Consider the following 8,856-nt stretch of genomic DNA (forward strand, 5'->3'; position numbering starts at 1 on the left):
CACGCTCATGCTATTATACTAAGAAGTGGAACGGAAGTGGAAGGACCGTCTGACCCAAGGATAGAAAACCAAAACTCTGAAAAGTCAACTGAGGAGGAAAGTGAGCCTAAGGAAAAGGAAGAGAGTAATAAGGAAACCGTAGAAAAGAAGGAACCTTAGGTACCTCCACCACCTTATAAACCACCTATCCCTTACCCTCAAAGGCTTATTAAAACCAAAGATGCGGGCCAATTCAAAAAATTTGTTGACCTACTGAAACAATTAAACGTCACTATTCCGTTTACAGAAGCTATTACGCAGATGCCCTCATATGCCAAGTTTTTAAAAGAAATTCTTTCTAAAAAAAGGAAACTTGAAGATAGAGAAACCGTTACACTCACTGCTGAATGTAGCGCTATAATCCAGAATATGCCTCCTAAACTTAAAGACCCAGGTAGTTTCTCTATACCCTGTCACATAGGAAAATTTGTCATTGACAAAGCCTTATGCGATTTAGGAGCCGGTATTAGTGTTATGCCTTTATCCATATGCAAGAGACTTGAAATAGGAGAATTAAGACCAACTAAAATGTCTGTGCAACTAGCAGATCGTTCTGTCAAATATCCTGTAGGAATTCTTGAAAACGTTCCAGTGCGCATAGGTCAATTCTACATTCCAACTGATTTTATAATTATGGACATTAGAGAAGATGAAGTTACACCCATTATACTGGGAAGACCGTTCTTAGCAACTGCCGGTGCAATCATAGACGTAAAACAAGGACGACTCACTTTTGAAGTAGGAGAAGAGAAAATCGAGTTCATTCTTTCCCAATTTTTGAAAGCACCTGCAATAGAAGATACATGTTACTTCATGGATATCATCGATGAATGCATAAAAGAAACGGAGTTAGAAAAAGACAAATCATCTGACTATCTTGTAGAAGACAAACTTAACCAGTGTTTAGCAATAACACCGGACCCTACGCAATGCCTTAAGAAACCAACCCTAGACCTGAAAACACTTCCCAAAAATCTGAGATATGAATTCCTAGACTTAGAACTTGAACGACCAATGATAGTTAATGCTGACCTAGGAAGACTCGAAACAGAAAAACTCCTGCATATCTTAAGAAAATATCCAACCGCACTAGGATACAACATCACCGATCTTAAAGGAATAAGTCCCTCTATCTGTATGCATCGCATCATGCTAGAAGAAGACTGTAAAACTTCTAGGGAACACCAGAGGAGACTAAACCCGATCCTGAGTGAGGTAGTGAAGAAGGAAATAACCAAGTTATTAGAGGCAGGTATCATATATCCTATATCTGATAGCCAATGGGTTAGTCCTGTACACGTAGTACCAAAGAAAGGAGGTATAACAGTCATTGAGAATGAAAAAGGAGAAACTATAACCAAACGAATCGAATCGGGATGGAGAATGTGCATTGACTATAGGAAACTAAACAAAGCAACCCGAAAAGATCATTTCCCTTTACCATTCATTGACAAGATGTTAGAACGATTAGCAAAACATTCTCATTTCTGCTATCTAGACGGTTACTCAGGTTTCTTTCAAATACCGATTCACCCTGATGACCAAGAAAAGACAACATTCACGTGCCCTTTTGGTACCTTCGCTTATAGACGAATTCCGTTTGGCTTGTGTAATGCTCCTGCAACCTTCCAAAGGTGCATGATGGAAATATTCGCCGATTTTCTAGAAAACATCATGGAAGTATTTATGGATGACTTTTCCGTATGCGGACAAAGCTTTGAAGAATGCCTTGAAAACCTAGAAAGAGTTCTAGAGCGATGTGCAAAAGTAAACCTAGTACTTAATTGGGAAAAATGTCACTTTATGGTACAAGAAGGAATTGTTTTAGGACACATCATCTCGAACAGAGGAATTGAAGCAGACAAAGCCAAAATAGAGGTAATCGAAAATCTTCAACCCCCGAAAACTGTGAGAGAAGTACGAAGCTTCTTAGGACATGCCGGTTTTTACCGACGATTCATTAAAGACTTCTCTAAAATAACTAAACCTTTAACCGGGCTATTGATGAAGGATGCTGAATTCATATTCGACAATAGATGTTTAGAAGCATTTCAAACGCTTACACAAGCACTGATCTCTGCACCCATAATGCAGACACCAGATTGGAACGAACCATTCGAAATAATGTGTGATGCCAGTGATTACGCTGTGGGTGCTGTTTTAGGACAACGAAAGGATAAAAAGCTTCACGTTATATATTACGCAAGTAGAACTCTAGATGAAGCACAAATGAATTACGCCACAACCGAGAAAGAACTTCTAGCAGTAGTGTTTGCGCTAGATAAATTTCGTTCTTACTTGGTCGGAGCCAAAATAATCATCTACACTGACCACGCTGCTATCAAATACCTCTTAACAAAAAAGGATGCTAAACCTAGACTCCTAAGGTGGATCCTGTTGCTACAAGAGTTCGATTTGGAAATCAAAGACAAGAAAGGAACTGAAAACGTAGTAGCAAATCACCTCTCTAGACTTGAGAACCATGAACCGGAAAGAACATCGATCAACGATGATTTCTCGTACGATAAACTTATAGCTACTTTGGAAGAAAATAACGCTGATAAACAGGTAGAAACCACCTTAGCTATATGTGTTACACCGTGGTACGCTGACACCGTCAATTATTTAGCTGCCGGAATAGTTCCACCTACCTTATCCTACCAGCAGAAGAAACGATTCTTCTATGACATAAAACACTATTATTGGGATGACCCCTTACTTTTTAAAAGAGGCCCCGATGGTATTTTCCGTCGGTGTATACCCGAGGAAGAGGTAGAAAATATAATCCAACACTGTCACTCCGCTCCTTATGGTGGACATGCAAGTACATCCAAGACCTGCTCAAAAATCCTACAAGCCGGTTTTTATTGGCCAAGTATATGGAAGGATGTACATGCAGCTATTAAGAAATGTGACAGATGTCAACGCACAGGAAACATATCTAGACGTGACGAGATGCCACAAAAGGGCGTTTTGGAAGTAGAGATTTTCGACGTGTGGGGAATAGACTTCATGGGACCATTTCCATCCTCTTTCGGTTACAAATACATACTCGTGGCAGTTGACTACATATCGAAATGGATTGAAGCTATAGCTTCTCCAACAAACGACACACGAGTAGTAACTAGACTCTTTAAGAATATAATATTTCCAAGGTTTGGTGTTCCAAGAATAGTAGTCAGTGATGGTGGATCGCATTTCATATCCAAGGTACTCAAAAAACTACTGCTTAAGTATGGCGTAAGACATAGAGTAGCGACACCTTACCACCCTCAAACCAGTGGGCAAGTGGAAGTGTCTAACAGAGAGATTAAACAGGTACTAGAGAAAACAGTCGCCACTTCAAGGAAAGACTGGTCATTGAAATTACCTGAAGCTTTATGGGCTTACCGAACTGCTTACAAAACTCCCATAGGGACAACCCCATTTAAGCTCATTTATGGAAAATCCTGTCACCTCCCGATAGAATTAGAACATAAAGCCTATTGGGCTATTAAAAATCTAAATTTAAACTATAAAGCCGCCGGCGAAAAGAGAATCCTTGATATAAGCGAATTAGAGGAACTCAGAAGAGACGCTTACGAAAATGCCAGAATCTACAAAGAAAGAACAAAACAATGGCATGACAAGCGCATATCAAGGAAAATCTTCAAACAAGGCGATACAGTCCTTTTATTTAACTCCAGGCTAAAGTTATTCCCGGGAAAACTACGATCTAGATGGTCAGGTCCTTTTCAAATCACCAATGTTTTTCCCAGTGGAGCAGTAGAAATTAAAGGCAAATCTATGGAACCATTTACCGTAAACGGGCAACGTCTAAAACATTATCACTATGCAGAAAACAATGAAGATTCGGAAGTCTTACACTTAGACGAAATGCCTCCAGAACTTATAGATTATAATTGATAGTTTTTATGTCGAGCTTGCGACATTAAACAAAGCGCTTAGTGGGAGACAACCCACAAATATTTATATTATTTTCTATTTCTTCCTTAATTATTCTTTTAATTTTCATTTAGTATTCTTTCTTAATTTATTTTAATTTATTAAAAACTTTTCTCTTCTTCTTTCGGCATTTGGCCAAATCCTGACTAAAACTATTGTTTTTCTTTTCTCTAGCTAACACTAACCTGATGGGACAAATTGACCGTATGGGTATCAAATTCAGAGGAGCAGCTCAGAAACAAAAGTTTGAGGAACTAGCCACGAGAGAGATGCTACCTAGTTTGTATGCTGATGATTGGGCAATGAATGCCCTGGGACTAAGAGAGAGTGTCCTGTATTTGCTGAATCAGATTGGGTGGGAAACCGCTCCTGTCCGTAGACAATTTGTCACTTACCGGAGACTAACATTAGAACTCCTTAGCTCCCTGATCTATCTACCCAGCCATGGAAAAGGAATAAGCAGAGGTTTTATCCAGTTCAGAATGTTTAACATGGAGTACCAATTTAATATTCAAGACTTTACCAACCTTTTAGGTTTCCCTACCTCCTTTGATACATTCACAGTGAGCCAAGAAGAACTTTTCGAATATAGAGAACTTGAACACTTTTGGGGTAACTTGACTGGAAATGATGATCCCGAGGAACATGAACTTCTCTCTGGAAACATACATAACCCGGCCTTTCGTTATTTCCATAAGATCCTAACCCACACCTTATTTGGGAAGAAGCCAAACAGTACCACAGTTTCACGTGATGAACTCTTCATCATATTTTGTGCTTCCCAGAACCTTCCAGTAAACGGTGCCACTTTTATGCTAGCAAATTTAGACCACCTTATCCAAGACGAACGAGCACCAATTCGAATAGGCGGTTTGATAACCATGATTGGTAATGCTATCGGATTACGTCAGCCTATGCTTGACTTAAGCCCTTTTTGTGGCATTACTACTATGAGTATACCCTTCCTCTTCAACACTATGTTTATAGCAAACCTAGGATCTGACGAGTTTGAGCTTATAATTAATAACCAAGTTCTTTGCCTATTCACCATGCCCGATCCTAGGACTAGTGTTCATAACCGCAATAACTGGCTCTACAATCTGAACGAAACCCCTCTCCTGCTAGATCCACTGAATCCATCCAGGACTATGAGATTTGTGATGACCAGATTCCTTATGCTGAATCAGACCCTCAGACACCATCTGGTTATTATGATATTGCTCCTCCTCCTCAACCTATTCAGACCGAAGAATCGGCAATACCCGACCTTAGACATCATATGCCCGGAACTGATTATAACACCGCCATTGAAGCTTTGATGTCAGAACAAGACGCCCTCAGAGAAGAGTTCGCTAACATGAGACACGAATTTCTAGGATACATGAACGGTATGACAAATCAGTTTCACGAGTTGCTAAACCGTGTTAACTCCTTTGCTCCTCCGGCCAGAGATCATGCAGATGGATAGAAGTTGCTTTTCTTAGTTATTTAGTTTTAAGTTAGATTATTTATTAATGTTATTTCAAATTATGTTCGTATTTGTTTCTTTTTCGCATTTTTGTTTTTTCCTTCCATTGTTACATTATGATTATTTTATGAAGCTATTGAATTATCCTATTTTATTATGAATTATTCAATATCTATCAAAAAAATGCTCTCTACTGTTGCTGCCTACATAAATTATTAAAATTATAATATAATTATGCACTATTATACAAAGTAGAATAGCATGCAGGGAAATTTAAATAGCAGAATAAAATAATCTGAAGCAAAATAAAATAAATAATAAAAATAAATTACCAAAATCATTATGAAGAACGCTAGCAGAAACCTTGCCAAAAAGGCTGTGTGACGAGCGTCACACAACCTATCACGGACGTCACGCTAAGTGCTTGTGACGCCCGTCATGCCCCTGTAACGACCGTAACACCTTGCTGACCAGGTGAACGTTACAGAGCCGTTGGAGACGAACGTTACAACCATACACCTTTTTACCTTCCCCATTTATTCACATTTACCCACATTTATTTACTTTTCAACCACTCCCTTTCCAACTTCAAAATTTTTCCTATAAATACCCACCATACCTTTCTTCCTACATCACAACTATTCTTTACAATCAAATATATTTCTTTTCTTTCCTAATTACTTCTTCCAACTCATTCATCAGTATGGCGGGAAATCAAAATTTTGGAAACATCATCTTCCGATCCGAAGATGATAACTTTCAAAGAGAGCAATTCGAGCGTTTCCAACAACGAGGTGTCACCTCTACCAGGTATCCTGATTCAACTTGTTGACAGCAATTAGGATTACTTCAAGGTATCGAGTTGATGCTCCGCCTTGCCGATCTAACCTTTCTATGCACGCATAATCAACCCACCTACCCATCCCTAACCTTAGAATTTTTAAGTTCATATGCGTACAACACTCCCACCGGTGAAGACGAATTCTTAACCGGTACCGCAACCTTCCGTATGTTCAACACCGAGTATTCCTTATCCCAAAACCAATTGAGCACCATGCTACAATTCCCCATAGAAGGTCAAGTCTACCCCAGAATCCTCCAAACTTAAACTGGAGCACAGTTGCCGCTTTCGACCTCTTTAGGAAAATATCCGGTGTAGATGCCAACAACTGGGAAGAGCTCCTTGTTTCCCATATACATAACCCAACTATCCGGTACTTCATCCGCATCCTACAAAACACCGTTTTTGGAAGACCGAACAACAGCAAGGTCAACGCAAAGGAACTATTCTTCCTCGAATGCGTCTTCGAACCGAATGCTAAGGTAAACGCCGCCTCCTTCCTATTTCATCATATCCGCACCTTATGTGCTAGAGGTCGTCAACCTTTTGTAATTGGTGGATTAATCACCATCATAGCACTTGGCTTAAACCTAGGGGACCGACTCCAAACTTTAGAATCTTTACCTCCCCTATTTATGGACATAGGCTACTGTCGGTCCAGCCGCCTAATAAAGAACAAAGTAGGCGGAAAGTATTACCTTATGGTGAATAACCAGGCAGTCCCAAGCGTTGTTCTACCCAACATTGCCTTAACTGATGTCACCAATTCCAACCGCCACCTCTATGATCTGAATGCTCCCGAAGCTACCGAGCCTTCACATGCAAACCCGTCTACCGACGAGCTCGACGAAATGGAGCAAGGTGATCAGATTCCTGCACAACAGTCAGTCCCGCTCAACCCTTCCGATAATGCAGCTGGCCCATCCTCACGACGTCGTCGACGAAGAAGGCCTGCAACCAACGACGACATCATGGATGCTATTGATGGTATGCAAGCACAGAATCTCGAAATGATGCAAATGATGCGCCAAATGCAACAACAACAGGAAGCGAGGAATGCCATAACCGACCAGCGGTTCACTGATTTGCTTAGCAGGTTCGACAACTTAGAAGTACATCAACGATCACCAGGTCCAAGAACAAGAGGCGGCAGGCCGCATTAACTTTAGTTTCTTTTTCCTTTCTTTTTGTAATTCATTTCTTTCCCTTAAAACATTGGGGACAATGTTTCATTCAAGTATGGGGGGGAAAACCGTGTTCTTTCTATCCTCCTTTTTCTTTTTCAAGTATGTATTTTTCTTTTCATTGTTATTTCCCTTATGAAAAAAAAAATTATTATAATATATATTTATTTTAAGTTAAGTCCCAAGTGTGAAAACTTTCTATTATCTATTCCCTCAAAATTTCCATGAGCCATAACAAAAATTTAACACACCCAATAAGTATAAAGGTCGCTTATTTTATAAAACTTGAGTGAAATCAAGACAAAAATTACTACCATAACAACGCTCTAAGAATCTCAACATGTTAGATCAGGATAAGTACCTATTATACCAATCCCTTGAACTTTTAGTTTTATAGTAACCCCAAGTAGTTTATACGAGAAGTCAGCACCATCTTAATAGCAAACTACATGGAGAGCCGATGAATATAAGTGAATGATTCCCAAAGTAACATAAAATATATATATATATATATATATATATATATATATATATATATATATATATATATATATATATATATATATATATATATATATATATATATATATATATATATATATATATATATATATATATATATATATATATATATATATATATATATATATATATATATATATATATCAGGAAATGCACTAATTAAGTTAGGTGATCCTTACCAGATCATTTAATCTAAAGGTTGCAGATCATACAAAAGCATAATATGAAAGATCCATTATGAGTTGGTTCAGCAGGTATCTGGTATTGAACTTGGTAGGGCGGACTACGGTCCGATCCCCCGCAATTTGCAATGGACTGAATAACGAAGTTATCCGACTTATGTACCAGAACTTCTAGCTAAAAGGGGATCAGAATCACTAACCGGTTACTCCACTATATGCGCGAAAAGATAAAGGGCTTAATGTGATTTCGTTAGAATGAAAACGGGTGAAATAAGAGTAAAGGAACTAGGATAGCTATAATGGCGTTACTCGAACCGGTTTGCATAAGGTGGGGTTATCTGAGATTGTGACAGTGGTTGTTGATGTCAAGATTAAACTCAAGTTACTTCTAAACAAGGTTTACATGCAACCTAGTACGAATTGATGTGTGTTTTGAAATTTCATCTGGCTAAAAATTTTAAAATAAGTTCTATACTGTATTTTGCTTGAGGACAAGCAAAGATCTAAGTATGGGGGAGTTTGATAACATGAAATTATATCACATTTTTGGACTCAATTTAATTAAATTATATTATTATTTACTTCAATTCATTTCATTTTATTAGATATTACGCGGTATTTTCTTTCTATTTATCTCAGGTGGTTTATTTGAAGCACAAGTAAAAAAGTAAGAAA

This window comes from Lathyrus oleraceus, chromosome 2, assembly GCF_024323335.1.
Source record: "Lathyrus oleraceus cultivar Zhongwan6 chromosome 2, CAAS_Psat_ZW6_1.0, whole genome shotgun sequence".
Lineage (NCBI taxonomy): Eukaryota > Viridiplantae > Streptophyta > Magnoliopsida > Fabales > Fabaceae > Lathyrus > Lathyrus oleraceus.